This window comes from Thalassophryne amazonica, chromosome 8, assembly GCF_902500255.1.
Source record: "Thalassophryne amazonica chromosome 8, fThaAma1.1, whole genome shotgun sequence".
Taxonomy (NCBI): domain Eukaryota; kingdom Metazoa; phylum Chordata; class Actinopteri; order Batrachoidiformes; family Batrachoididae; genus Thalassophryne; species Thalassophryne amazonica.
Window position 1 is genome coordinate 16,493,825 of NC_047110.1, and position 27,274 is coordinate 16,521,098.

Below are 27,274 nucleotides of genomic sequence, written 5' to 3' on the forward strand. Positions count from 1 at the left end.
GAGCGACAGAAGCAAAACTATCATTTATGTTCATTTGTGAACTTGCCTTTCATTTGCTTGACTTTACCGGAGTAGGCTGTGGATTTTTAGATGTTAAATATACATTGTAAAGTTCCTTGTGGTTGTATTGAAGGTGGCTGTGGAGGTTTGTCGTGTTTCCTCTCGACGTAGCCACTATTTTTCGGCATGACTTGCAAAGAACTTGTGTCTGTGATTCGTCCTGTGTGAAAAAACCGAAGTAGTCACAAATTCCGGAGGTGTAGTGTCTTTTAGGAACAAGTTGCTCTCTGTTTTCATCTCCTTTCGTCTCTTCCTTCCCCGCCATGCTTGTCTTCCTTCTGTGTGTGTACGTGCTCACTGCTCCGCTGAGAGCATGTGCTCACTCTGACCAATAGCGACGCGGCACCTTCACATTTAAGGTCGCGCCGGATTGGTCAAAGTGCGGACATAAAGACCTGATTTATACATTAAATAATTAGAAATTATCGCGCATCTTTTAGATATGCCTATCGCATGTGCCAATATCGTGATGACGATATTTTTTCGATATATCGTGCAGCCCTACTAAGGTCCTGGTCACACGGCACACGGCGATAGCTGAACGAAGGAAAAAAGTCACAAATCATCAAGAAAAGGTCGACGAATGAGCCATCACCGAAAAACCTGCAAATCAAGACCGTATAAAAGAACGTAACAAATGCAAAACTAACAAAAAAAAAACGAAGGGAATGACAACCTTGATGCTTTCAACAAAATCAAAACAACATGCGAACATGCAGACAGCCGTTCCAGCCATCTGTGGCTGGAACGTGTGTGCTCGTGTCCGCACAGATGGCTGGAACGTGCATAAATAGTTAAAGTAGTTGATAAAACGTTCTTTCCGCTATTGTTTGTGTATGACAATGTTGCTTTTCATCCCAGACATGGTTGAGTCACATTCAGCTTGTTGGATCTTTAGTTATTGATCCGTTCAGATATAGTTAACATTTGTGCAAGACGTCGAACTTGAGAATTTGGACGACAGTGAAATGGAACACTGACGGCACGGGAACTATGCAAAAATGAGGAACCATCAAGACAGAAAGCAAAACGGAATACGGACGAATTGAAGTTGTCAGGATTCGTTCACATTTTTCAACAGTTTGAAAATTCTGAAGAAGCGCCAGCTGGACAATGATTAAACAATGTCTCCAAAAGTCAAAGTAAGTCCAGATTTCTTGTTTCATTTTGGCTTTGTGCCCTTCATGAGTGCCGTATGACCGAGACTTAAGGTCTGTTTCTTTCTAAACTGCACATCAGATAGTATCAGACATAAGTAACACAAAGTACAAATATATTTCTTATTTTTAACACAGATTTGATGTGATTGAATCGATGGGCTGTTATGTGGATTTTTTTTTTAAGATCAGTTCATCAGCTTGTGATTTGATAACCAAAAAAATGTTTTTCTTTCCTAAAATTGTACCTCTGGCATGTAACCTGATTCTTTCAAGAAATCAAAACAATCTCACATTTATTTGTAAGAGGAATGTGTGGACATTTCAGTTTTGTTTTTCTGTGGAGCCACTAAAAGCTGATTTCTTTTGGCTTCTCCCACTTTTATTTGGAGTTGCTACATACATACTTATCATCATGTTGATTTGGCACAAGTTTTACACCGGATGTCCTTCCAGATGCATCTCCAGATGTACGAGGTCTATTAGAAAAGTATCCGACCTTATTATTTTTTTCAGAAACCATATGGATTTGAATCACGTGTGATTACATCAGACATGCTTGAACCCTCGTGGGCATGCGAGAGTTTTTTCACGCCTGTCGGTTACGTCATTCACCTGTGGGCAGTCTTTGAGTGAGGAGTCAGTTACGGAATTATGCAATGCTACTAAAGAAGTGAAAATGGTGCTGGAAAAGGCTAAGAGAAATTATGCAGGGAAAATAGAGGAAAAGATGGCAAATAAAAATTTTGGATCTGCTTGGTCGTGTATGAAAACGATAGCTGGGCTTCAGGAGCCCAAGTCCAGATCCATCACCTTGCTGAAGAACTATCAGACTGATGTTGAATTTGCTAATGCTCTGAATACTTTTTACACAAGGTTTGATATTTCAGATCACAGTTCAGAGATTAAGGAAATAAAGCATAAAGTGAAAGACAGTCAGCACTTTTTTATTTCTCAAAAAGAGGTAGAAAAATCTTTTTGTGCCCTCAAATCAAAATGTCAGGGCCCTGATAATGTTTGCAGTCGCCTCTTAAAAAACTGTGCTAAAGAGCTGAGTCCTATTTTCCAATTTATTTTCAATATGTCTCTGGAAATGCAAACTGTGCCAAATGTGTGGAAAGACGCTGTTGTTGTCCCTGCCACCAAAAATTGTACTCCAAAGGTTCTAAATGACTTTAGGCCTATAGCTTTGACGTCCATTGTCATGAAAACCTTTGAGAAACTGGTGAGAACAGAAATTATTAATCAAGTTGGTGCCAAATTGGACCCTATGCAATTTGCCTATAGGCCAAATAGAGGGGTTGAGGATGCCACAGTCACTTTAATGAATTTGCTTTTTAGTCACCTTGAAGGGAAAGGTGCGCATGTCAGACTTTTATTTGTTGACTTTTCGTCTGCTTTTAACACAATTCAGCCGCACATTTTAGCCTCAAGACTTTTAGATCATTTTAATCTAAGTTGTAATCTTGTGGGCTGGATTCTGAGCTTCCTCACTAACAGGACACAAAAAGTGAGAGTGAATGGGGTCTTGTCTGAGCAGACCCAGTCCTCCATTGGGACACCACAAGGCAGTGCTATCTCTCCACTTCTGTATATTTTGTACACTGATCTCTGCAGAAGTTGGAGGGAGGGGAGGACTATTCTTAAGTATGCAGATGACACTGTTATTGTCAGTTTGCTTCAGGACAGTGAGGTTGGCCACGGTCCTGTGGTTGATGATTTCTTGGATTGGTGCGAGAAGTCTTTTCTACAGATGAATGTATTGAAGACTAAAGACATGGTCATTGACTTTAGGAAGGGCTCCCACAAACATGGAGTAACTCTCCTAAAAGGTCAGGCCGTAGAAATTGTGAGCACCTATAAATATCTGGGTACTGTTATGGATGATAAACTCACTTTTGAGTCAAATTGTGAAGTGGTGTGTAAAAAAGGTCACCAGCGCTTGTTCTGTCTTAGAAAACTGGCATCCTTTCACATTGACAAATCTTTGTTAACAATGTTTTATCGTTGTTATATCGAATCTGTTTTATCTTTTTGTTTGGTGTCATGGTTTGGAAATTTGTCAGTTAAAAATAAAAACAGTCTGAATCAGATTGTAAAATGGGCGAGCAAAATCATTGGTGGAGAGACTCAGCTGTATCCAACCTCTCTGTACATGAGGCAGGTCCAGAGATTGGTTGAGGCAGTTCTAAAGGACGCCTCACATCCTCTTTTTGATCAGTTTGAACTGCTCCCTTCAGGACGGAGGTATAAAGTTCCTTTTTGTAGAACTAAGCGCTATAAGAGCACTTTTATTCCTGCTGCTATTAGTGTACTTAACAGACGACCTTGATTGTATATTTAATTAATTTATCCGCTTTTTTGCTTTGAGATGGCACACGCTCTGTGACTTTTGTTCTGGCGCCATGCTATTGGCCTGTACTTGCACTGCTTTATTGGTATTGTATTCTTATATTTTTTATATTGTATTTTTATATTTTTATTGTATTTTTATATTTTTAATTATATTTAGGGTATTTTTATCGGTTTTTATGTGTTATGTGATTGTTATGAATGGTGTGACTCACTGCCAAAACAAATTTACCTTTTGGTACAAATAAAGTAACCTTGAACCTTGAACCTTGAGCTGCAGGACAAAATGTTACACACAGACATCATAAATGTTTGACGGTGTAAAGCTGCACCGAGTATTCCTGCAAGCACAGTGAGAACAGCGTTATTGTCTGTCATGTGTTTGGAACAGTGGTCATCAAGTTTTTTTCCAAATTCTACTAGTGATGGCAAAAGGAGATGAAACGGTGAAACAAATTATACCACAAAAGATTCATGATTCAAAGCCTCATTTAGCAGCTCATCTTAGTGACACACAAAAAAAATCATAGTAAAAGAATGATGTGCTGTTAAAGCTGAAACATCAGATACGAAGATCAAAACATTGTATTCTCACATTACCAGTGATCATATGTTCACTATGCTGAAATCTCTGACGAGTGCCCGAGTAACACAAATGCAAGTGCACTAATGCCACATTGTTATAATCAATACTAAATATTTGTTCATGTCCTTCATAATATACTCATAAAATGTAGTTTATTACCACAAAGGGTATTGGTCTACCTCTTACTTCAAAATACCTTATTCTTTGCTTTTCTGTTTTTATTGTTCATAATTTTCACACATTATAATATAATTTTTAAAAGTACATGTAGTGTGTAATTTGTGAAGTTACATACACCTTGGCTGCAAACATTTAAGTTTCAACACCTGCTACTATTCCATTTTATCAAACAATATGAGAGAATGTAGAGAGAGATGTGAGAGAATTCAAAATGTAGCCAACCTTTGACTGTGAAAAAAACAAGTACCCGGTGGTCTCAAATCCTAAACCCCTTCAAAGCAGTCTCCTTGGGACTACACACATCTCTCTCAGTGGTTCTGCCATTGTTGGAAGCATTTCTGGAAGGCCTCTTTTAGAGTGGTGTCCATCTGGGCTGTCGCATTACACATAGTGTCTTCTCGGGACTTAAATTGAGACCCTTTTAGTGTCATTTTGATCTTGGGGAACAGCCGAAAATCAGAGGGAGCCTGACAAGTCACAGGAGTATTGTGTTTGACGAGGCAAGCCTGAGTCAACCAAACAGAATGGGCAGGTGAATTCTCATGATGAAGCTGCCAGCTTTTTGCCACCCACAGATCCGGTTGTTTATGGTGCACAGCATCATGAAGGCAACATAGGACCTCCCGATAATACTCTTTATTAATATTTTGGCCTTCTGGTGCATACTCATGATGCACCAAGACATGGAAGTCAAAGAAAATAGTCAACTTGACTGACATCGCTGCAAACCTGCTGTGCTTTCTTTGGTCTCTGTGGTTTGTGATGCTTCCACTGCGATGTTGTATGGCTTAGAGATGGTGGCATTAACAAAAAGACAGGAGGCAGAGCTGGAGGTGGCAGAGCTGAAGATGTTTGTCTCTCTATATGTGTTGGCCCTGCAGCATGACTGGCATCCTGTCCAGGCTGTCCACCTTGCATGAATCATACAGTAGTGTTCAGAATAATAGTAGTGCTATGTGACTAAAAAGATTAATCCAGGTTTTGAGTAGATTTCTTATTGTTACATCGGAAACAAGGTACCAGTTGATTCAGTAGATTCTCACAAATCCAGCAAGACCAAGCATTCATGATATGCACACTCTTAAGGCTATGAAATTGGGCTATTAGTAAAAAAAAAAGTAGAAAAGGGGGTGATCACAATAATAGTAGCATCTGCTGTTGACGCTACAAACTCAAAACTATTATGTTCAAACTGCTTTTTTAGCAATCCTGTGAATCACTAAACTAGTATTTAGTTGTATAACAGTTTTTCATGATTTTTTCACATCTGCGAGGCATTAATTTTGTTGGTTTGGAACCAAGATTTTGCCCGTTTACTAGTGTGCTTGGGGTCATTGTCTTGTTGAAACACCCATTTCAAGGGCATGTCCTCTTCAGCATAAGGCAACATGACCTCTTCAAGTATTTTGACATATCCAAACTGATCCATGATACCTGGTATGTGATATATAGGCCCAACACCATAGTAGGAGAAACATGCCCATATCATGATGCTTGCACCACCATGCTTCACTGTCTTCACTGTGAACTGTGGCTTGAATTCAGAGTTTGGGGGTTGTCTCATGAACTGTCTGCAGCCCTTGGACCCAAAAAGAACAATTTTACTCTCATCAATCCACAAAATATTCCTCCATTTCTCTTTAGGCCAGTTGATGTGTTGTTTGGCAAATTGTAACGTCTTCTGCATGTCTTTTATTTAACAGAGGGACTTTGCGGGGGATTCTTGCAAATAAATTAGCTTCACACAGGCGTCTTCTAACTGTCACAGCACTTACAGGTAACTCCAGACTGTTATTGATCATCCTGGAGCTGATCAGTGGGTGAGCCTTTGCCATTCTGGTTATTCTTCTATCCATTTTGATGGTTGTTTTCCATTTTCTTCCACACGTCTCTGGTTTTTTTTTGTCCATTTTAAAGCATTGGAGATCATTGTAGATGAACAGCCTATAATTTTTTGCACCTGCGTATAGGTTTTCCCCTCTCCAATCAACTTTTTAATCAAACTACGCTGTTCTTCTGAACAATGTCTTGAACATCCCATTTTCCTCAGGCTTTCAAAGAGAAAAGCATGTTCAACAGGTGCTGGCTACATCCTTACATAGGGGACACCTGATTCACAACTGTTTGTTACACAAAATTGACGAACTCACTGACTGAATGCCACACTACTATTATTGTGAACACCCCCTTTTCTACTTTTTTTTACTAATAGCACAATTTCATAGCCTTAAGAGTGTGCATATCATGAATGCTTGGTTTTGTTGGAGAATCAACTGAATCTACTGGTACCTTGTTTCCCTGTAACAATAAGAAATATACTCAAAACCTGGATTAATCTTTTTAGTCACATAGCACTACTGTTATTCTGAACACTACTGTATCTGTGTAAATCATGAAGTCATATCTGTGTAAATCAAAAGGTTTGGAGCCAGTGTGGATTAAACATGGAGGATGAGTACGGTGTTTGTCACGGATAATACCAGGCTTTGTATCGTCCCTCTTTTCATCCAGTCAGGAGCCCCCATTTCTCATCCGACCAATGACACACCCCCATTTTGTGTTACCCTGGTGACAAGTGCAGGATCCTCATAATTTCATTCAACCAAGATGTCTGTGTTGTGTGGGCCGCTGAAGAGGAGGTACTGCTGGCCCACCACCACTAGAGGGCGCCCTGCCTGGAGTGCGGGCTCCAGGCACCGGAGGGCGCTGCCGCCTTACAGGAGCAGCCAGGACTACAGCTGTCATCCATCACTGGAGACAGCTGATCCCAATCAATACGGAGGTATATCAGCAGGACGGCATCTCCACCTCATTTGCCGAGATATCGCCATACCAAAGAGGTAACGACTCTCAGCCGTTCGTGTGCTTATACATAAGTATTGTTCTGTACGTGTTTTGCAGGAGTACCTGTTTAATCTCAAGACAGCAGGAGCTGGTGACTGGGAGCTAGGACTGCACTCCTTTTCCCCCTGAGAGATAACTGCTTACTCTGCACATTCTTGATTGTTGTTGACGAGAGGTGGAGGTGGACTCTCCACCCTCCGTGTTGCTGGGTGCAGCCGCATCCACACCTGACTGTTTCTGTTTCCTGCCAGCAGTACCGGATCCGGCGAGCGGAGGCAGTGGCCACCTGGGAATTCGGGACTTGGCGGCTCCAGTATCCCCGGGGTCCGGTGGCAGAGGAAATCGGGTTGGTTCCGGTTCAACTTGGACAGACGTCTCCTATCGTCGAGCCTGCCCACACGACACCTTTGAATTAGACTCAATCTCCCTATTGTTATCAGTTGTATTTGTTGTGCCTTTTTTCACAACAGTAAAAACAGTGTTATTTGATTCCTCCATTGTCCGTTCATTTTCGCCCCCTGTTGTGGGTCCGTGTTCCTACACTTTCACAACAGTCTGATCAAGGTGAGACAGTTTTAGTCTCCCCAGCAAGGAGAATTCTGTAACTTGAGTTTCATACTGAAGTTGTGAGACACCAAGAAGTTAGTGAAGAGGACGCTCATGACTTTATAGAGAGACATACGAACATTCCATAATTTACATATCTACATGATTTACCTGCGTTATTCGCTCTACATGATTAACGTGTATGGTGATTCTTTAACTTTTATATAGATCAGACCTACTGTGTATTATTAGCACAAGTGTTGAATGAACATTGTTGGTGTAGCGAGTAAATGAGTTGTTATTAAATGGAGTTGATGATAATTATATGCTTCTTGTTCTTTATTTTTGTTGTAATATGTGGTAAATATCTTATTACATGTCTGTATCTGATACAGATACATCGGGGCATGATACAGGGCATGATACATAAACAGACAAGTGATAAGGTATATGTATTGATAAAACGTCAATGCCACCGAGAAATGTATATTATGGTATCGCTGAATCACAACATGGAAGTTACAGGTGTTGCACTCTAAACAAAATAAAACCAAAAACTGAAATTAAACAAATTAACTGTATTTTCTGTATTAAAATGTCATGATTTTATTTTAACTGTGAAAACAAATCTATCAGAACCTTTAGTACAAAGTGGCTGGACACAAATGCTTAGCTCAGGCTCAGACTGGATTTGGTTAAAGAGTTTTACTGGTTCACAAAACTGAGTTCGGTACACAAGGAGGCAGTCTAAAAACAGCAGCAGTATCAATGACATAAGGCGAAGGCGTGGTCAGAAAAACAGACAGGCAGTCAAAAAAGCACTAGGCAAAAAGTTTGAGAAAAAAATACAAGAACAAGGGGCTATGAAGCGAAGGTGTAAAGCACAACAAATGGGCAGGAAAGTGAGAGAAAGGAGATGGCTAAGTATAAGGTGTGATGAGCAAAAATAGGAGATCGGTGTGCAGGAAAGATCCAGAACAGGGCATGGAAACCAGAAGGAGAACCGCCCACCACCAAGAACCCAAGTGACGGACAAGAGAAAGCGGTAAAACAAAGACTAAGCAGAAAAAAAACAACAGACATTACATAAATCCATCATAAAATCACAACCCTGACAAAATCTCTGCAACATGATGTGCATTAAATAACAATTTTAAAGCCAAAATAATGGAATATGCACATATCTGCTCCCTTTTCTTCTCTGTGATCAACACCTTGCCATGGTGGAGAAGCAATGCTGCCTGGAGCACTAGCTTATGGTAGGGCCACCCATGGCTGTAAGGTCTCATCGGAGGCTCCTGGCGAAGATTGATCATCCCGCTCCAAGTCCGCTTCGGCAAGTCACCATGACCATGGTGGAAGAGGGCAAAGCTTTTTAAGATGACGGCCCATTAGTGGAGTGATCAGAAGCTTGGTGCAGTCTGAAGGATCTGAAGCTGCATGTCACATCTCTTTTGTGCTGCAGTGGAGGACCTCCAGCTCAAGTAAATGAGTCATCATTTGGGAAATGGTTGCCCGTCTCAAAAAATACACGTCAACAGCTTTCCCTATTTTCACCATCCTTTAGTATAACACAACTAATTAAATCATTTTATAGTTTTCTTCAGATAGTTTAGGAGATAGCTATGTGATCACTTGCTTGTCAGTGAATATGTTTCGAATTTTATTTCCAACAATCCTTAAGAAATAGAGGTAGTATAGTACTCTATGGTAAATCTGCAGCAGACAGTTCTCAAAAAGTGAGTGACAGATCAAGAAGAAAACAAGGAAGGGAACCCACCAAGACACCTCTATAGAATTTACAGGCTTCTGTGCCTGTGATGTTTAGAAACTACATTTTTCTATACCCGCTTACTCCAATCAAGGGTTTGTGAGGGGTGCAGCCTATCCCAACAGTCAGAGGGTGAGAGGCTTGGTACACCCTGGACAGAATACCAGTCTGTCGTAGGACCACATATAGGCAAATACAGCCACCCCTATGGTCAATTTAAAGTTTCCAATTCAGCTAACCTGCATGTCTCCGGAAGTGGGAGGAACCTGAAGGGGACCCACACAGATATGGGGGGCATGCACTTTTTTGTGCAGAGATCTCAGGTGTTGCACCTGGAAGTTTGCGGGTCAAAGCCAGGATAGCGCTGGGCCCACTGTGGCCTTTACCTTCCACATCTTTACAAGTTCTGTCTTCAGCCCCTGAGAAGGATCTTCTCATTCTGATGCTCTTTCCTTCTGATGTATCTGTCTGTCTACCATGTCGTATTTGTCAATAACATGTATGAACAGTAATCTGTTGTGTTCTTTAATACAGAAGTTGAGTGGTTTGGAAATTCAGGTATTTTTTCGGAAAAGATTGATCGCCACGACACATGTATTACATGCAAGCAGCAAGTATCATTTTGTGAGTTTGTCCACAGATCTCTCATTCTACTAACAGTTCCAAAATGCAACATGTCGTCCAAATCACACTTCTGCTTAAATAATGGTGAATAATGGTGATCCTTGTTAAACTGTGAAATAGTAAATATGGTTAAAAGCTGTCTGGAATTAAATGAAAAAGCGATGTGAGTAAATCAAGTAGTTATGAAGTATGAATCAAATCTGCTGATCAGAGCAGAAAATTGCCTCAAGAAAAACTTTGAGCAGAATCATAACGCTGAGAAGAAATCTACAGTGACATTGGCGCAGACTGAAGAATGAGCTGACTTAATTGCCATGGAAGTTATGGCAAAGTGTTGTTTAATAAAGTGAACATTTTTCAGTGTTCCAACTGTGCAGACAGCCATGTGGGGTCTGTGACATTTGTTTTAATTGTTGAATTTTCTGCATTCTTTCATGTCTGTCACCTGTTTTTAACAACAAATTATGTTTGTTTTATATGTTGTGGTGTGAACTTTTTTTTTTCTTTCTGTTTCAATCTGTTCTGTGTCAGTGTTCAATGATGTACCGTGGAGGCACAGTCATTTAGTGGTTAGCACTAGTGTCTCACAGCAAGAAGGTTGTGAGATTGCTTCCCGCCCTTTCTGTGTGGAGTTCGCATGTTCTCTCCGTGTCTATGTGGGTTTCCTCTGAGCACTTCGGTTTCCTCCCACAATCAGAAATATGATTATTTAGGGTCTGCTCCTTTAAATGACCCTGACCAACGCAGTGCCTCTATTGTACATCTGGAGTTGGTCCCTGGGTGGCAGACTGTGGCTGCCCACTGCTCCTAGTGGTTGGATTGTGTCTAACTGTAATTAGGATGGATTAAATACAGAGGACAGATTTTGTTGTACAGTGGGGAAAATAAGTATTATATAAAATAAGTAGGGGAGGTGATGATCTAGTGGTTAAGCGTTAGGCTTGAGACCAGAGGATCCTTGGTTCAAATCCCAGCCTGACTGGAAAATCACAAAGGGCCCTTGGGCAAGGTCCTTAGTCCCCTAGTTCCTCCCAGTGTGTAGTGAGCGCCTTGTATGGCAGCACCCTGACATAGGGGTGAATGTGAGGCATTATTGTAAAGCTGATGCAGATGGTTTTCCCGCCTTCAAAGAATGCAGAGGTCTGTAATTTTTATCTTAGAACTGTGAGAGACAGAATCTAAAAAAATCCAGAAAATTACATTGTATGATTTTAAATAAGTAATTTGCATTTTATTGCATGAAATAAGTATTTGATCACCTACCAAGCAGTAAGAATTCTGGCTCTCACAGACCTGTTAATTTTTCTTTAAGAAGCCCTCCTATTCTGTACTCTTTACCTGTATTAATTGCACCTGTTTGAACTTGTTACCTGTATAAAAGACACCAGTCCACATACTCAATCAATCACACTCCAACCTGTCCACCATGGCCAAAACCAAAGAGCTGTCTAACGACATCAGGGATAAAATGATAGAATTGCACAAGGCTGGGATGGACTACAGGACAACAGGCAAGCAGCTTGGTGAGAAGACAACAACTGTAATTATGGCGTAATTATTAGAAAATGGAAGAAACACAAGATGACTGTCAATCTTCCTCAGTCTGGGATTCCATGCAAGATCTCACCTCGTAGGGTCAGGATGATTCTGAGAAAGCCCAGAACTACAGAGGAGGACCTAGTTAAAAGGTTGCCATTAGTTACACACTACGCCGTCATGGTTTAAAATCCTGCAGGGCAGCAAGGGCTCCCTGTTCAAGCCAGCACATGTCCAGGCCCGTTTGAAGTTTGCCAGTGACCATCTGGATGATCCAGAGGAGGCATGGGAGAAGGTCATGTGGTCAGATGAGACCAAAATAGAGCTTTTTGGTATCAGCTCCACTCGTCGTGTTTGGAGGATGAGAACTACCCCAAGAAAACCGTCCCAACCATGAAGCATGGGGGTGGAAACATCATACTCTGGGGGTGCTTTTCTGCAAAGGGGACAGGACAACTGCACCGTATTAAAAGGAGGATGGATGGGGTCATGTATTACGAGATTTTGGCAAACAACCTCCTTCCCTCAGTAAGAGCATTGAAGATGGGTCGTGGCTGGGCCTCCAGCATGACAATGGCCCCAAACACACATCCAGGGCAACTAAGGAGGGGATTCGTAAGAAGCATTTTAAGGTCCTGGAGTGGCCTGGCCAGTCTCCAGACCTGAACTCAATAGAAAATCTTTGGAAGGAGCTGAAACTCGAAAGCTGAAGCATCTGGAGAAGATCTGTATGGAGGAGTGGACCAAATCCCTGCTGCAGTGTGTGAAATTTTGGTCAGAACTACAGGAAACATCTGACTTCTGTAATTGCAAACAAAGGGTCCTGTAGCAAATATTAAGGTCTGTTTTTCTGTTGTATCAAATACTTATTTTATGCAATAAAATGCAAATTATTTATTTAAAATCATACAATGTGATTATCTGGATCTTTTTTTTTAGTTTCTGTCTCACAGTTGAAGTGTAAATACGATAAAACGTACAGACCTCTCCATTCTTTGTAGGTGGGAAAACTTGCAAAATTGACAGTGGATCAAATACTTATTTTCCCCATGGTATGTATTATGTACAATGACAATAAGGCTTTATTATTATTTCTATCCCCACAGGAGAAATCAGGGTGTCCAAAGTAGTCCACGAGAGGGCGCCATAATGCAATGTAGCTGATTCATCCAGGGCCGTGTGTGTGTGTGTGTGTGTGTGTGTGTGTGTGTGTGTGTGTGTGTGTGTGTGTGTGTGTGTGTGTGTGTGTGTGTGTGTGTGTGTTTGTGTGTGTGTGTGTGTGTGTGTGTGTGTGTGTGTGTGTTTAAGGTATGTGCCTCTCTGTGCATTTCACATTAAGATGAGATGAAAATATTGTGGTGGCCAAGCAGTTAGTGTGCTTGTTTCCAAAGCACAAGGTTCTCTGTCCAAGATCATCCATGCCTGTTCTCCATGTAATAAGGAGTTGCGTCAGGAAGGGCTTCTGGCATAAATCTTGTGCTAAATCAACATACAGATCCATATCGGATCTGCTGTGGTGACCCCAAGTGAAAAATTTGTTGCTGCGGGTTTCAGGTACTATTAGTTATGTGCTTCAGATTTGTGGTATTTCTTTCATTATACCACATTGCAAATATAAATGGGGCGTGGTATATGGAAACTCACCCTCTCTCCATTTGTCTGTCCGTCTGTCCCTGAATCCTGTAAGTGCAATTTAAGTTGTATTTATATAGCACTTTTCACAGATAAAAATCACAAAGTGCTTCACAGTGAAAATATAACATATCACAACTATATAAAACAATAGAATACAGCATAAAACAACAAATTAATTAGAAGGTTGTCTGAATAAAAATGTCTTCAGCTGCTTTTTAAGAGTCTTTGGAGTCTATACAGTTTAAAGACAGGGGAAGAGAATTCCACAGCCTTGGTGCCACTTCCTGAATGGCCCAATCCCCACAGGTTTTAAACCGCGTATGTGGAACCAACAGCAGCCTTTGACCTGACAATCTAAGAGCTCGGGATGAAGAATAAGGTTTCAGCAGGTCAGAGATATACCGAGGAGCTTAACCATGTAAGGCCTTAAAAGTTAAAACCAAAATTTTAAAATGAAACCTAAAATTTACTGGCAACCAATGAAGAGAAACCAAAACTGGATATGGGATATTCTATTGGTGCCAGTTAAAAGCCTTGCCGCACCATTCTGTACAGATTGAAGGCGATCCAAAGCTGATTTACTGAAACAAGTAAAAAGACCATTACAATAATCCAAACACGAAGAGATAAAAGCATGAATAATCATCTCAAGTTCAACCTTTGACACTAGTAATCTGAGTTTTGAAATATTCTTTAAATGATAAAAACAATTTCGAACCAGCTGTTTGGAATGATGCTCAAGGGACATGGAACTGGTAAAAAAAATGACACCTAGATTTCTAAGACTCAACTGAACAGAAGAGCCTCAGAAGCTGATATGCTGCCTAATTTCTGAAAACATATGGTCAGGAGCAATAATCAGTGTTTCTGTTTTATCAGTATTTAACTTGAGGAAATTGTTGTTTAACCATTGCTTCAGTTCTGTCAGGCAATTATTTAAACTAGACAATTTATAAAAACTCAGAGGCTCTGAAAGAACAGTATAACTGAATGTCATCAGCATAGAGATAAGAAATGTTATTGTAACGTCTTATAATTTGGCCAAGAGGGAATACATGTTGGGAAGGTGTAGTGACACGGACCCACAACAGGGGGCGTTAATGAACGGACAATGGATAAGCCAAAAAGTAACAATTTAATGTTGTGAATTGCACAACGGAATACAGACAAAAACAAATAGAGGAGTACAGTCAATCGTATACAAGGTGACGTGTGGGCAGGCTCGAGGATAGAAGACGTCTGTCCAAAGAAGAGCCGGATCCCACACGGCTTCCACCGCCAGCGGATCTGAAGAACACCGGAGCCGCCAAGTCCCGAGTCCCAGGTGGCCACCGTCTCCAGCTGTCAGACCAGGTACTGCTGGCAGAAACAGAAACAATTAATGGTGGGTGTGTGAAGTAATCGTCCCCTGAGTAGTTCCTCCCGGAGGGAGAACCTCCACCTCCAGAAACAATGTCACCCGTGCAGCTCCTGTTGGTCTCTTTCCTGGATGGAGTGAGAGGCAAAGAACGTCGCCCTCTCACTGTCCGCCAATCCAGCCTCCGACAGAGCCCGCAGGAACACAGCTGCACACAGAACAATGTTTTTAGTCTCAATATAAATCGCAGAGAAGGTTACCTTGATTGGTAGCTGATTTCTCGGCGGGGAGGTGGAGTTGCAGTCCGGCCTTTATGGTGATGGTGTTGAGTGGTGGATGAGTGACAGCTGGTACGGATGATGAGTGACAGCTCCGTACAAATAGAATCCACTATTAAACCGTCTCACTCATGGCGCTTTAACACCTCCCTTTTAAAGGACTGTGAATTTGACAAAATTATAAGGAAAGAGTGGGCAGACTTTATAGAAAGAAATGACTCTGCGTGTTTCTCCTTCTTTGCTTTGGGAAACAGGAAAAGCAGTAATTAGAGGGAAAATTATTTCATATTCCTCTTATAAAAAGAAAATCGAGCATAAATTAGAAAATGACCTTGAAGAAAAAAATTAAACATTTAACAAACAAATATGCGGCAGACGCAACTGATCAAACTCTGTCTGAATTAAATAATGCAGACTTCGAACTTGACAATATTATATTGAAAAAAACAGAGTTCCTCATTCAACAACTTAGATGTAATAATTTCGAACATAATAATCAGGTAAATGTCTGACAAATCAACTACAATGCAATAAGGAAAAATCAAGGATAACATCTATCCGGGATCAAGCTGGAAACTACACACAGTCACCACAGGAAATTAATCAGATATTTAAGAACTATTATAGTAATCTATATTCATCAGAGAATGCACCCAATCCAGTAGATATCCAGTCATTCCTTGATAATCTAAACTTACCTCAACTATCTAAAGAGCACACTGAATCATTAGACACTCCTGTAGCTATCAGAGAACTACATGCAGCTTTGAATAAAATGCCTAACGGCAGGGCTCCGGGTCCAGATGGCTTTGCTCCTGAATTCCTGAAACATTTTTGGCAGATACTGGCTCCACTATTCTTTAGGACTGTTTCAGAAATTTGGACTAAAGGTCAAATTCCCACTCATATGACTACTGCAGCATAAAACTTATATTGAAACCAGAAAAAGACCCTACTCTGATCTCTAATTACCATTAATAAATACTAAACGGACTATCGTTGGTCCTGAAGGAGCACCTGGTGGCCAAGGACGAACCGCGGGATTTAGACGGGCTTATTGATCTCGTTATACGATTAGACAATCGGTTAGAAGAACGCTGTCGGGAACAAGACGAAGGGCGTGGCCGGGCACGCGCCGTCCCTCTCCATTCCGGTTCCGACCGAGTTCCGCCCTCCCCACGCTCCACGGCCTCTACGCTCCATGTGGTGACAGCTCCCCCTGCTGACGAAGCTGTGGACACGAGCAGGGCCACATTTAGGGCACCAGATAGACAGAGGAGACTGGCCCGCGGAGCGTGCTTTGTTTGTGGCTCAATAGAGCATCAAGTGAGGGACTGCCCCAAGCGGTTAAACACCAAACGCCCGCCCCTAGACACTGGGTTAGGAGTGGGCCAAAACATTCACGTGGGACATACCCATATTGCCACACGACTCCCAGTGACAATCCTTTATGAGGATTTAACCCTGAAGGCCCCAGCACTGGTGGACACGGGCTCTGAAGGGAATCTGTTAGACAGCAGATGGGCCAGGGAGGTAGGGCTCCCTCTGGTGGCGCTTACCTCGTCTGTGCAGGTGTGGGCACTAGATGGCTCCCTACTCCCTCTAATCACACATAAGACACCACCAGTAACTTTGGTGGTGTCAGGAAATCACCGGGAGGAGATCGAGTTTTTTGTGACTCCTGCCACCTCCCGCGTGATTCTAGGGTTCCCCTGGATGTTAAAACACAATCCCCGGATTGATTGGCCGTCCGGGGTAGTGGTTCAGTGGAGCGAGACCTGCCATCGGGTATGTTTAGGTTCCTCGGTTCCTCCCGGTTCCCTGGCTAAGGAGGAGGTCAGAGTCCCGCCCAATCTGGGGACGGTGCCGGTGGAGTACCATGACCTTGTGGATGTGTTCAGTAAGGATCTGGCACTCACCCTTCCCCCCCACCGTCCGTACGATTGTGCCATTGATTTGGTTCCAGGCGTTGAGTTCCCGTCCAGCAGGCTGTACAACCTCTCGCGACCTGAGCGCGAATCAGTGGAGACCTACATCCGGGACTCTTTAGCCGCCGGGTTGATCCGGAATTCCACCTCCCCGATGGGTGCAGGTTTCTTTTTTGTGGGTAAAAAAGACGGCGGACTTCGTCCATGCATTGATTATAGGGGACTGAACGAAATCACGGTTCGTAATCGATACCTGTTGCCCTTGTTGGATTCAGTGTTCACGCCCCTGCATGGAGCCCAAATATTCACGAAGCTAGATCTTAGAAATGCGTATCACCTGGTTCGGATCCGGAAGGGAGACGAGTGGAAAACGGCATTTAACACCCCCTTAGGTCACTTTGAGTACCTGGTCATGCCGTTCGGCCTCACAAACGCCCCCGCGACGTTCCAAGCATTAGTTAATGATGTCTTGCGGGATTTCCTGCACCGAGTCGTCTTCGTATATCTAGACGATATACTCATCTTTTCTCCGGATCCTGAGACTCATATCCGGCATGTACGTCAGGTCCTGCAGCGGTTGTTGGAGAACCGGCTGTTTGTGAAGGGCGAGAAGTGTGAGTTTCACCGCACATCTTTGTCCTTCCTGGGGTTTATCATCTCCCCCAACTCCGTCGCTCCTAATCCGGCCAAGGTTGCGGCGGTGAGAGACTGGCCCCAACCCACTAGCCGTAGGAAGCTGCAACAGTTCCTCGGCTTTGCAAATTTCTACAGGAGGTTCATTAAGGGCTGCAGTCAGGTAGCTAGCCCCCTGACAGCCCTGACCTCACCAAAAGTCCCCTTCACCTGGTCGGATCGTTGCGATGCCGCGTTCAAGGAGTTGAAACGGCGCTTCTCGTCTGCACCCGTTCTGGTGCAGCCCGATCCTAGTCGCCAGTTAGTGGTTGAAGTGGACGCCTCGGACTCAGGGATAGGAGCTGTGCTTTCCCAGAGCGGGAAGACCGATAAGGTCCTTCACACCGTGTGCCTATTTTTCCCGCAGGTTGACCCCGGCCGAACGGAACTATGATGCGGCAATCGAGAACTCCTTGCGGTGAAAGAGGCTCTTGAAGAGTGGAGACATCTGTTGGAGGGAACGTCCGTGCCATTCACGGTTTTCACTGACCACCGGAACCTGGAGTATATCAGGACCGCCAAGCGGCTGAACCCCAGGCAAGCCCGCTGGTCACTGTTCTTCGGCCGTTTTGACTTCCGGATCACCTACCGTCCCGGGACCAAAAACCAGAGATCGGATGCCTTGTCCCGGGTACATGAAGATGAAGTCAAAGCGGAGTTGTCGGATCCACCGGAACCCATCATCCCGGAGTCCACTATCGTGGCCACCCTCACCTGGGACATAGAGAGAACCGTCCGGGAGGCCCTGGCACGAAGCCCGGACCCCGGAACTGGGCCGAAGAACAAACTATACGTCCCACCAGAAGCTAGGGCTGCAGTCCTGGACTTCTGTCACGGCTCCAAGCTCTCCTGCCAGGGGTGCGAAGAACCGTGGCAGGTGTCCGGCAGCGCTTCTGGTGGGCGTCCCTAGAGGCCGACGTCCGGGATTATATCCAGGCCTGCACCACCTGCGCCAGGGGCAAGGCTGACCATCGCAGGGCATCAGGACTACTCCAGCCGTTGCCTGTGCCTCATCGCCCCTGGTCCCACATCGGCCTGGATTTTGTCACGGGCCTCCCGCCGTCCCAGGGTAACACCGCCATCCTCACGATAGTGGACCGATTCTCCAAGGCAGCCCACTTCGTGGCCCTCCCGAAGCTCCCGACAGCCCAGGAGACAGCGGACCTCCTGGTCCACCACGTCGTCCGGCTGCATGGGATTCCGACAGACATCGTCTCCGATCGCGGTCCCCAGTTCTCCTCGCAAGTCTGGAGGAGCTTCTGCCAGGAACTGGGGGCCACGGTGAGTCTCTCGTCCGGGTACCACCCTCAGACCAACGGGCAAGCAGAACGGGTAAACCAGGAGGTGGAACAGGCCTTGCGCTGCGTGACTGCCGCACACCCGGCGGCCTGGAGTACCCATCTGGCCTGGATCGAGTATGCCCATAACAGCCAGGTGTCTTCAGCCACCGGCCTCTCCCCTTTTGAGGTGTGTCTGGGGTATCAGCCCCCATTGTTTCCTGTGGTTGAGGGAGAGGTCGGTGTGCCCTCGGTCCAGGCCCACCTACGGAAGTGCCGTCGGGTGTGGCGTGCCGCCCGTTCTGCTTTGCTAAAGGCCCGGACGAGGGCAAAAGCCCAGGCAGACCGTCGGCGGGCCCCGGCCCCTGCGTATCGGCCAGGGCAGGAGGTATGGTTATCCACAAAGGACATTCCCCTCAGAGTGGACTCCCCCAAGCTACAGGACCGTTACATCGGCCCTTTCAAGATCCTTAAGGTCATCAGTCCCGCCGCAGTGAGGCTTCAGCTTCCGGCCTCACTGCGGATCCATCCTGTGTTTCATGTGTCCCGAGTTAAACCGCATCACACCTCACCCCTCTGTACTCCGGGTCCGGCGCCGCCTCCTGCCCGGATCATCGATGGCGAGCCGGCTTGGACTGTACGCCGGCTCTTGGATGTCCGTAGGATGGGCCGGGGCTTCCAGTATTTGGTGGACTGGGAGGGGTACGGCCCCGAAGAACGCTCCTGGGTGAAGAGGAGCTTCATCCTGGACCCGGCCCTCCTGGCCGATTTCTACCGCCGCCACCCGGACAAGCCTGGTCGGGCGCCAGGAAGCCCGTTGAGGGGGGGGTCCTGTTGTGTGGGCCGCCAGAAGAGGAGGTACTGCTGGCCCACCACCAGAGGGCGCCCTGTCTGGAGTGCGGGCTCCAGGCACCAGAGGGCGCAGCCGCCTCACAGGAGCAGCCAGGGTGACAGCTGTCACGCATCACCTGCAACAGCTGTTACCAATCATCCGATCAGCAGGGGTACATCAGCAGGACGACGTCTCCACCTCTTTGCCGAGATATCGTTCTACCTGGAAGGTAACATTCTCAGCTGACTGTGTAACAGTAAACCTTTTGTGACTTTTGTGCGTTGTATAAGCAGACTCCTTTTCCAACGAGAGGTGGAGGTAGTTTTCCTGCCGTGCGGATTGCTGGGTGCAAACGCGCCCACATTTAATTGTTTTTTGTTCCTCGCCAGCAGTACCAGGTCCGACACGCGGAGGCAGTGGCCACCTGGGAGTTCGGGACTTGGCGGCTCCAGTATTCCCGGGGTGTGGTGGCAGAGGAAATCGTGTGGTTCCGGCTCTGCTTTGGACAGACGTCTCCTATCTTCGAGCCTGCCCACACGACACCTTTTGTGATTTGGCTTTTTTGTCTATTGTTGTGATCTGTTGTATTTGTTGTGCCCATTCACAACAGTAAAGTGTTGTTATTTGACTTTCTCCATTGTCCGTTCATTTGCGCCCCCTGTTGTGGGTCCGTGTACCTACACTTTCCCAACAGAAACGATGGAACAACCTCCCCATCTCCTTATTAGGATGGATAGCAGCTATCAAAATGAAAATATTACCACAAATTAATTACCTTTGTTCAGTGATTCCATTCAAACCCACAGTCAAATGGTTTCAGACTTTAGATTCGCCCATTTCAAAGTTTTACTGGAAAAATAACAAAGCTAAAATTAATCTAGCTACTCTTCAGAAAAATAAATCTCTAGGGGGTCTGGAAGCACCAAATTTTCTACATTATTATCTGGCTAACCAGATACAATACTTGATCAAATGGATTTATCCCAATCCAGTCAAACCTCCTGGATTGAATTAGAACAGTTACTCTTTATTGCTACTTCCATTAAAAATGCCGTGCCACTCCCCTGTTGGTTCATCGTCTGCCCCGGTGGCTCTGGGGGCTGCCCTTCCTGGCCCCTGTGCCTTTCCGCTGCCCTTTTATCCTGGTTTTTCCTGGGGCCCCATGTCCTGGGCCCGTTGCTGTCGTCACTCGCAGCCGGCCGGATGGCTTCGACGCGCTGGAGTGATCCATGTCATATGGTAAGGTTCTGTACTTTAGTCTTGGACCAGCACACCAGCCACAGTAGTGATTGGATATTTAGCTGTGATCTGGGTTTCTGCGTGTGGATGGTTGCGTTTGTGGCCGTCACCACAATTCGGTTTTGGGTGCTTTCAAGGGGATTAACACTCTGGTGTCCTAGGGTATGGAGGCTCACTAATTAGACAACAGACTATTGCTGTTTGTTCATGTGTGGTTGTTTGTCCTGGTAGGTTGTATGGTTGAGGCCCTGTCTCCTCTGTGTCTCACTTCACAGTTATTGCCTTCACCACTTGTCATTCGTTCTTGTCTGTCTTCGTGTTGTTTTGGTGGTCGGCCATTCCTGATAGAAGTTTTCGGTTGGATTTGAGAAGGATGTTGAAGCTGATTGGGAAGGGCGGATGGGGGTCTCTCTCACTCACCCACACACACACATCACATTCACTCACGCACTACATACCTTCTGTCTTGTAAGAATAAATTGCATATATGTGTATTAATGCTCAGAAATGGTTCTGCCAGTGTGGCACTTACCATTACTATATATGCAGACAGGGGAAAAAAAACATTATGTCAGAGTGGTCATTGTTTTTGAGGGCGTGTATCGGGAAAATGATTATTTCTCTACTTTGAATGAAGCAGCAGCTTGCAGTGCTGCTTTGCTGTCAAAGGTCATGGGGTTACTTCCCACCTGTGGCCTTTCTGTGTGGAGTTTGCATGCTCTCCCTATGTTTGCGTGGGTTTGCTCCAGGTTCTCCGACTTCCTGCCACACCCAAAAGACATGCAGGTTAGGTGAGTTTAAAAACGTGACCCTACTCTAGGTGTGCTTGTGGGTGTGACTGTGTTTATCCATCTATATGTAGTCCTGTGACAGACCACTGTACTGTCCAGGGTGAAACCCGCCTCTTGCCCTAGGACTGATGGGATAGCCCCCACCCCACTTCCCGTGACCCTTAAGTGGAGTAAGCAGGTATAGAAAATGGATAGATATTTTATAGAAGTAGTGATGGAGGAAAGAGACACGATTTCCTCATTTTGGCAACACAAGTGTGCGCAGTTTATTTCTCAAGGTCTTTCTACATCTTAATCAGTGGTGGGCACAGATAACCAAAAAATTAACTTCGATAACAGATAATAAGATAACTAAAAAGTTATCTTTGATAAAGATAAACAGATAAACCACCAAAAAAGGATCGGAAGATACAGATAATCGATAACCGATAAATTCCGGTGTTGTCTCTGGTACATTTGCAATTACTAAGAAGCTGAAATTAATTTTTAACACGATCGCTTGAAAGCATCGAAAGCGACAAAAGACCCAAAGAATGAGCCAGAATGTTCAACTATGCTGCCACCTGTAGAATACAGCATAGAGAATCATGAGAGCACCCACAAAATCAACTCTCTGCTAATCATAATCATCATTTTTCTTTCAACATACTCCTCCTGCTCCTGCTGGAAGCGCTTGTTTATTACAGCAATCCCACCACAGCGGCACCCAGAGAGCAACCATAAGGCTAGCTCTCTATCAATTACAATGCTCCGGTCAGGCAGAGGTCTTGAAAAATAAAGTCATACTAACTTATGGTTTTGTGAAAATACTGATCGAATAACTCCATTAATGTCAATTCTGTCATTTGTACAAAGTTAAAATATAACATATATCTTTTAATGTTGAATAAGGCACTAATTCTGAGGTTTTGTAACAAACACAGACCTCAAAGCATTCTGGGTAAAAGTGCCTCTGCTAAACACTGATTGGTTCAGTCATTCATTATGCAAACCAACACTTTAATGTGACGTGTGTCGTGTGTTGGTTTAAAGATAAATGTGCTTTTGTAAAATATTCCATTTTATTTGTAAAAACAGGTATTTTTACGGAGCCCTGGAAGTGTCATCGCAAAATGTTTTGCATGTGGAGAGAATGTGCGCATGTTTTATTAATGCCGTGCACACGTTTGATGATGTGTGCATGTTTTAAAACTTTTATGATGTTGTAAAACGTGCACTCAATATTAGTAAGTAAGTAAGTAAATTTATTTATATAGTGCCTTTCACAGACATAAGTCACAAAGCACTTCACAGGTTAAAATGCAATAATAAATAATGAAAACAGATAAAACAAAGGACAAGGTTAACAATTGGTCAGTTCTGAAAAGCCTTATCTTGACACATAAATGTTGGCTTTACACTGTGCGTGTTTTGGCCATTTTTCAGATGATTTTTCATTCGTGCGAGAATTTTTTGGACCGAGTTTCAGGTTAATCGCGCGTCCTGCATCGTGTAGTGGAGTAACAAGCTTTAACATCTCACGACCACCTCCTGCTGCTGAAGAGCTTCATGCATCCAACCGCAGAGCTGTCTTGTAATGTTTTTGTTGTTGTTGTTGTTTTGTTTTTAAACTTAATTTGTAGAAGAAAAAAAAAAAGCCAAAAAGTTGATTTGACCACCATCTGATATAACCGGGTTAAAATAAATATAACACTGCCATCTACTGGTACCCAGACACTTAGTACTTCTTGGGGCGAATACTGCCATGATCACTACTGGCCAGTAGATGGCAGCAGCGGCCTTGAAAACTTGCCAAATAAAATTCCAGATAATCCATGTCTGCTACATTTAACTTTTAAGATGCGTGGAATTTAACAAACACAAATACACTAACGTCTATAAACCCAGAGAATATATTCACGAGAGTTTTAGGCACTAGAGTTTAATGCTGTTAACCGTGGAGCCTGAACAGAGTGTCTGAAATGCATTTGTCCTGTCGTGAACGTCTGAGATTACCCTATGCTACCCATAATGCATTGCTGCCTGGCACAGCATGTGCTCACAAAACCTTAAAAACTAGCACATTACTTTAAAATGAAAACATATATCTGATATTTTCACTTTATAAAGCTTCAGACATGACAGTAATTTTAAATAACTTGTCCAAAATGAGTAGGTTAAAATTTGAACCATAAGTTAAAAATGTATGCCTCTGGATGACTTGGTGATATTGCGATTGTATCAGTATGGTGTTAAAGGAAATGATTTTTTCATGGTCTCCAGTTCTCCTTTGCTTACAGAGAATAGAACAACATACCTATTACGAAACTTTCAACAGGTAGGTCTCAACTGCTTTAATAGTTTTAAAAATGTTTTTTGCTGTTCATCTTAGTTTACTACGTTATCGGTCTAAAAGTTATCGGACGGCAATTCATCGGAAGATAATTAGTCCGATGATGGTTTTTAAATTTATCTAAAAAGATAATCCGATAATGAAAACATTATCTTCGATAATTATCTGTTATCGGATTATCAGAAGTGTGCCCACCACTGATCTTAATCGGTTGTCATAGTTGTTCATATAGTTTTCTTTATTCACAAGTCACAGACATTTCTACAGCTTGATCGTATGTACATCAAGAATACGCAAACAGGATAGTAATAATCAGTGTGTAAGACAGCTTAACATGTGTATCTGAAGCTATCAAAGCTTTCTGCTTGAACAATCCCAACTCCTCACTCAGTTTTTCAAGTGTCACAATAAGAGTATCCATTGATTCCAAAAAGATCACTGCATCATCTGTGAAGGTCACTAATCCTTTCCTTGCTAACAAACGCACTTAAGTCACCGAACTCTATACCCCTACATGTTTTATGGAAATCATCATAGGCCACAAAGTAGCACTGCTAAGACTCATGTTTTTATTCATTCAGTCGACTCAGGGCTAAGATACAGCTGATGGTTGCCTAGTGGCAAGTAACCGGGACTGAATCCTGCTCAGAATAATCCTTACAAGCACCTTTCCCAGGGCAGAGAGCAGTGTGATACCCCTGTAGTTATTGTAGTCCAGACAATCACCCTTTCCTTTCCTTTCCTTTCCTTTCCAGTAAGTCATTTCTTACAGTCAGTTGGAATGATACCGGACTCTCTCCCAGATTGAAACAAAGATTGGTTGCACTGCTGGCAACAATCCCACATATCCCTGGAGCTTTTTGCGCCCTTGTGAAACAACAGAAACACTGATATTTGGTGAGTTAGAGCTGTTAAATCAGCCACAGCAGTGGAGATGTCCAACGTCCTGGCAGCAGGGTTGACTTTGTACAAGTGCTCAAAGTAGCCGGCCCAGTGGGACAGTAGAGCAGAAACCGTCATCTGTCATGACCATGTCATTACTTGCAATGACTATAATGCACACCTGGGCATTCTACAGCACACTTTTGCTGACTCAGACCGGCCCGCAAATACCTGGAAATTAAAGAATAAACTCAGGTTCTCCCCAGACAATGGAACTGCGCCACACTGTTATACTGCCATCTAGCGGTGCTATAGTGTAGTATCATCTCATGATGTTTTAGCGGGGGACGGTGGGAATCCGCGCCAAACCCGCTTTTGTGGGAAATTTTACATAAACAACTTCAGCTCTTTATTTTATCCTGTTTACATCCAGGTTACACAAACCATGACAAAATGCAAGCGTTACACAAAGTCAGATGATCAGAGGATATCTGCATTTTTTTTGTTTCATCTTGGCGGGACAACAGCCTGTGCGGGGTACAGCGATCACCAGGCCGTCTGGGGAGAAGGCACACCAGCACAGAGCATCATGGAGGCCGGTGCACAGCCGACTCGGTCAGTGCTGTCTGCTGCGGAAAGAACGATGCTGCAGTCTCTGTGAACAGGGAGGCTTTTCTGAAGAAAACAGCAGAATGGAATTTGAAATTATTCATGTACCATGTCACAATTTGAAATTTTGGGGCTGGGACAGTGGCGTGGAATATTTCCATTCTTTTATGTTTTAAATGACATGTTGCACTGAAATCAGAACATTTCCGAGTGTTTCTGACAGTGTTTTTAGAGGAAAATGTCTCAGCGTGCACTTAAATACTGGTAACGTTAAAAACGGAACCACAGATTAATTACAAAGTTTACATAACTCGTGACTTTGTGCCATGAAATGTACCCGCATGGTGCGTTCTGCATCTTTGCCACAGGGCAGATGGAGCATTCCAAAGCTCTCTCCTTCCATTTCTTAATGATACAGATGTGTTTTGTCCTGCCAGTGTCGTGCTTGATATGTCTATTTGTTTATGAATCTGAATCTGAGGAGATGCTGTCATGAACATGACTTTAGAGATTAGGCAGAGTAGTTGCAGAAACTCAACGTAAGAAAAGCTAAAGTCTGAATACCAAACCGATGGTTTGTTTCAGTGACTATACCCAGCTCCATGTGTAAAAGAGGTTTTGACAGTGTGCTTTGGCGTTTCTGCGCCTGGTGGGCCCCCAGCTTTATTCATTGATAAAGAAAACCCTGAACTAACCAGCTGGCTCCATCCTGTGACTGACAGCTCTGAGTGGTGTGCTGTGGTTTCTGTTGTTTTAACCAAAGGAGCCAATCCATCATGTTCCTGCTTCAGTGCCTCGTTAGAGCCTCCTAACAACATTAATGGGCCAGCACTCTCTTTAGCTCTCTCTGCTCTCTTTTGAAAAGTGTCTCTGGCTTTTCCAGTCTGAAGCTTCTTCTCAGTACTGACATCAGATCTGAAATTAGACACATTAAACCAATCAGCAAGCCTTTCATGCTGCCATGAACAAAGTGTGTGTGTCTGTCAGAGGAGAAAAAGCAGTCTGGTCTTCACAGGCAAGCAGGCCTCATCCTCCCAGATTTGGAACTGCAGGAAGCTCAAAGGCACAGTCTGCCAAGTAAAAGCAAAATAGAAATGAGATCAGGTTAAGATGTTGTCTCTTGTTTTTATAAGGCACATCGAGACACGTGTCTTAAAATATTCAGGGTTTGAAAAATATACAAAAAAGGTGAACATAGTTTAATCTATCAGGCTTGGTGGTCAGAAATGGCTGGACACAAATGCAGGACTCTGACAAGTAGCTCTGTATATAAAAACGGTTTACTGAAACAGTAAACTGGGTTCAGTACACAAAAAGGCAGTCCAACAAGAGCAAAAGTACAACAGACATCAGGCTTAGGCGTGTTTGAGTTAACAGGCAAGCGGTCATACACACGGGGAAGCTAGCAGTATGGATAAAACACAATGTACAGAGCTGGAGAGAAGGCACAAGGCGCATCAATCTGGCGAGGGACTAGAGCAAACAGAGAACCTTAAATGCACCCCAGTGATGAGCTGCAGATTAGAAACGTGTGTGTGGAAAACACCATAACAATGCTGTGGCCACACAGACAGAAACGCCCACCACCAAGCAACAAGAGAAAGACAAGAGAAATCAAATCAAATCAATTTTATTTATATAGCGCCAAATCACAACAAACAGTTGCCCCAAGGCACTTTGTATTGTAAGGCAAAAGCCATACAATAATTACAGAAAAACCCCAACGGTCAAAACGACCCCCTGTGAGCAAGCACTTGGCGACAGTGGGAAGGAGAAACTCCCTTTT

The 27,274-nt window shown here is 43.8% G+C and overlaps 1 long non-coding RNA gene across 1 annotated transcript; it reads right to left on the bottom strand.

The window, feature by feature from the left end:
* Nucleotides 1-449: 449 nt before the first annotated feature.
* On the bottom strand, nucleotides 450-27,028 carry LOC117515035. The gene is made up of 5 exons (XR_004562007.1): nucleotides 27,018-27,028; nucleotides 24,332-24,339; nucleotides 23,747-23,752; nucleotides 3,075-3,084; nucleotides 450-564 (listed from the first exon to the last, which is right to left on the bottom strand). It is a non-coding gene; the product is annotated as an uncharacterized LOC117515035 (long non-coding RNA).
* Nucleotides 27,029-27,274: the final 246 nt, after the last annotated feature.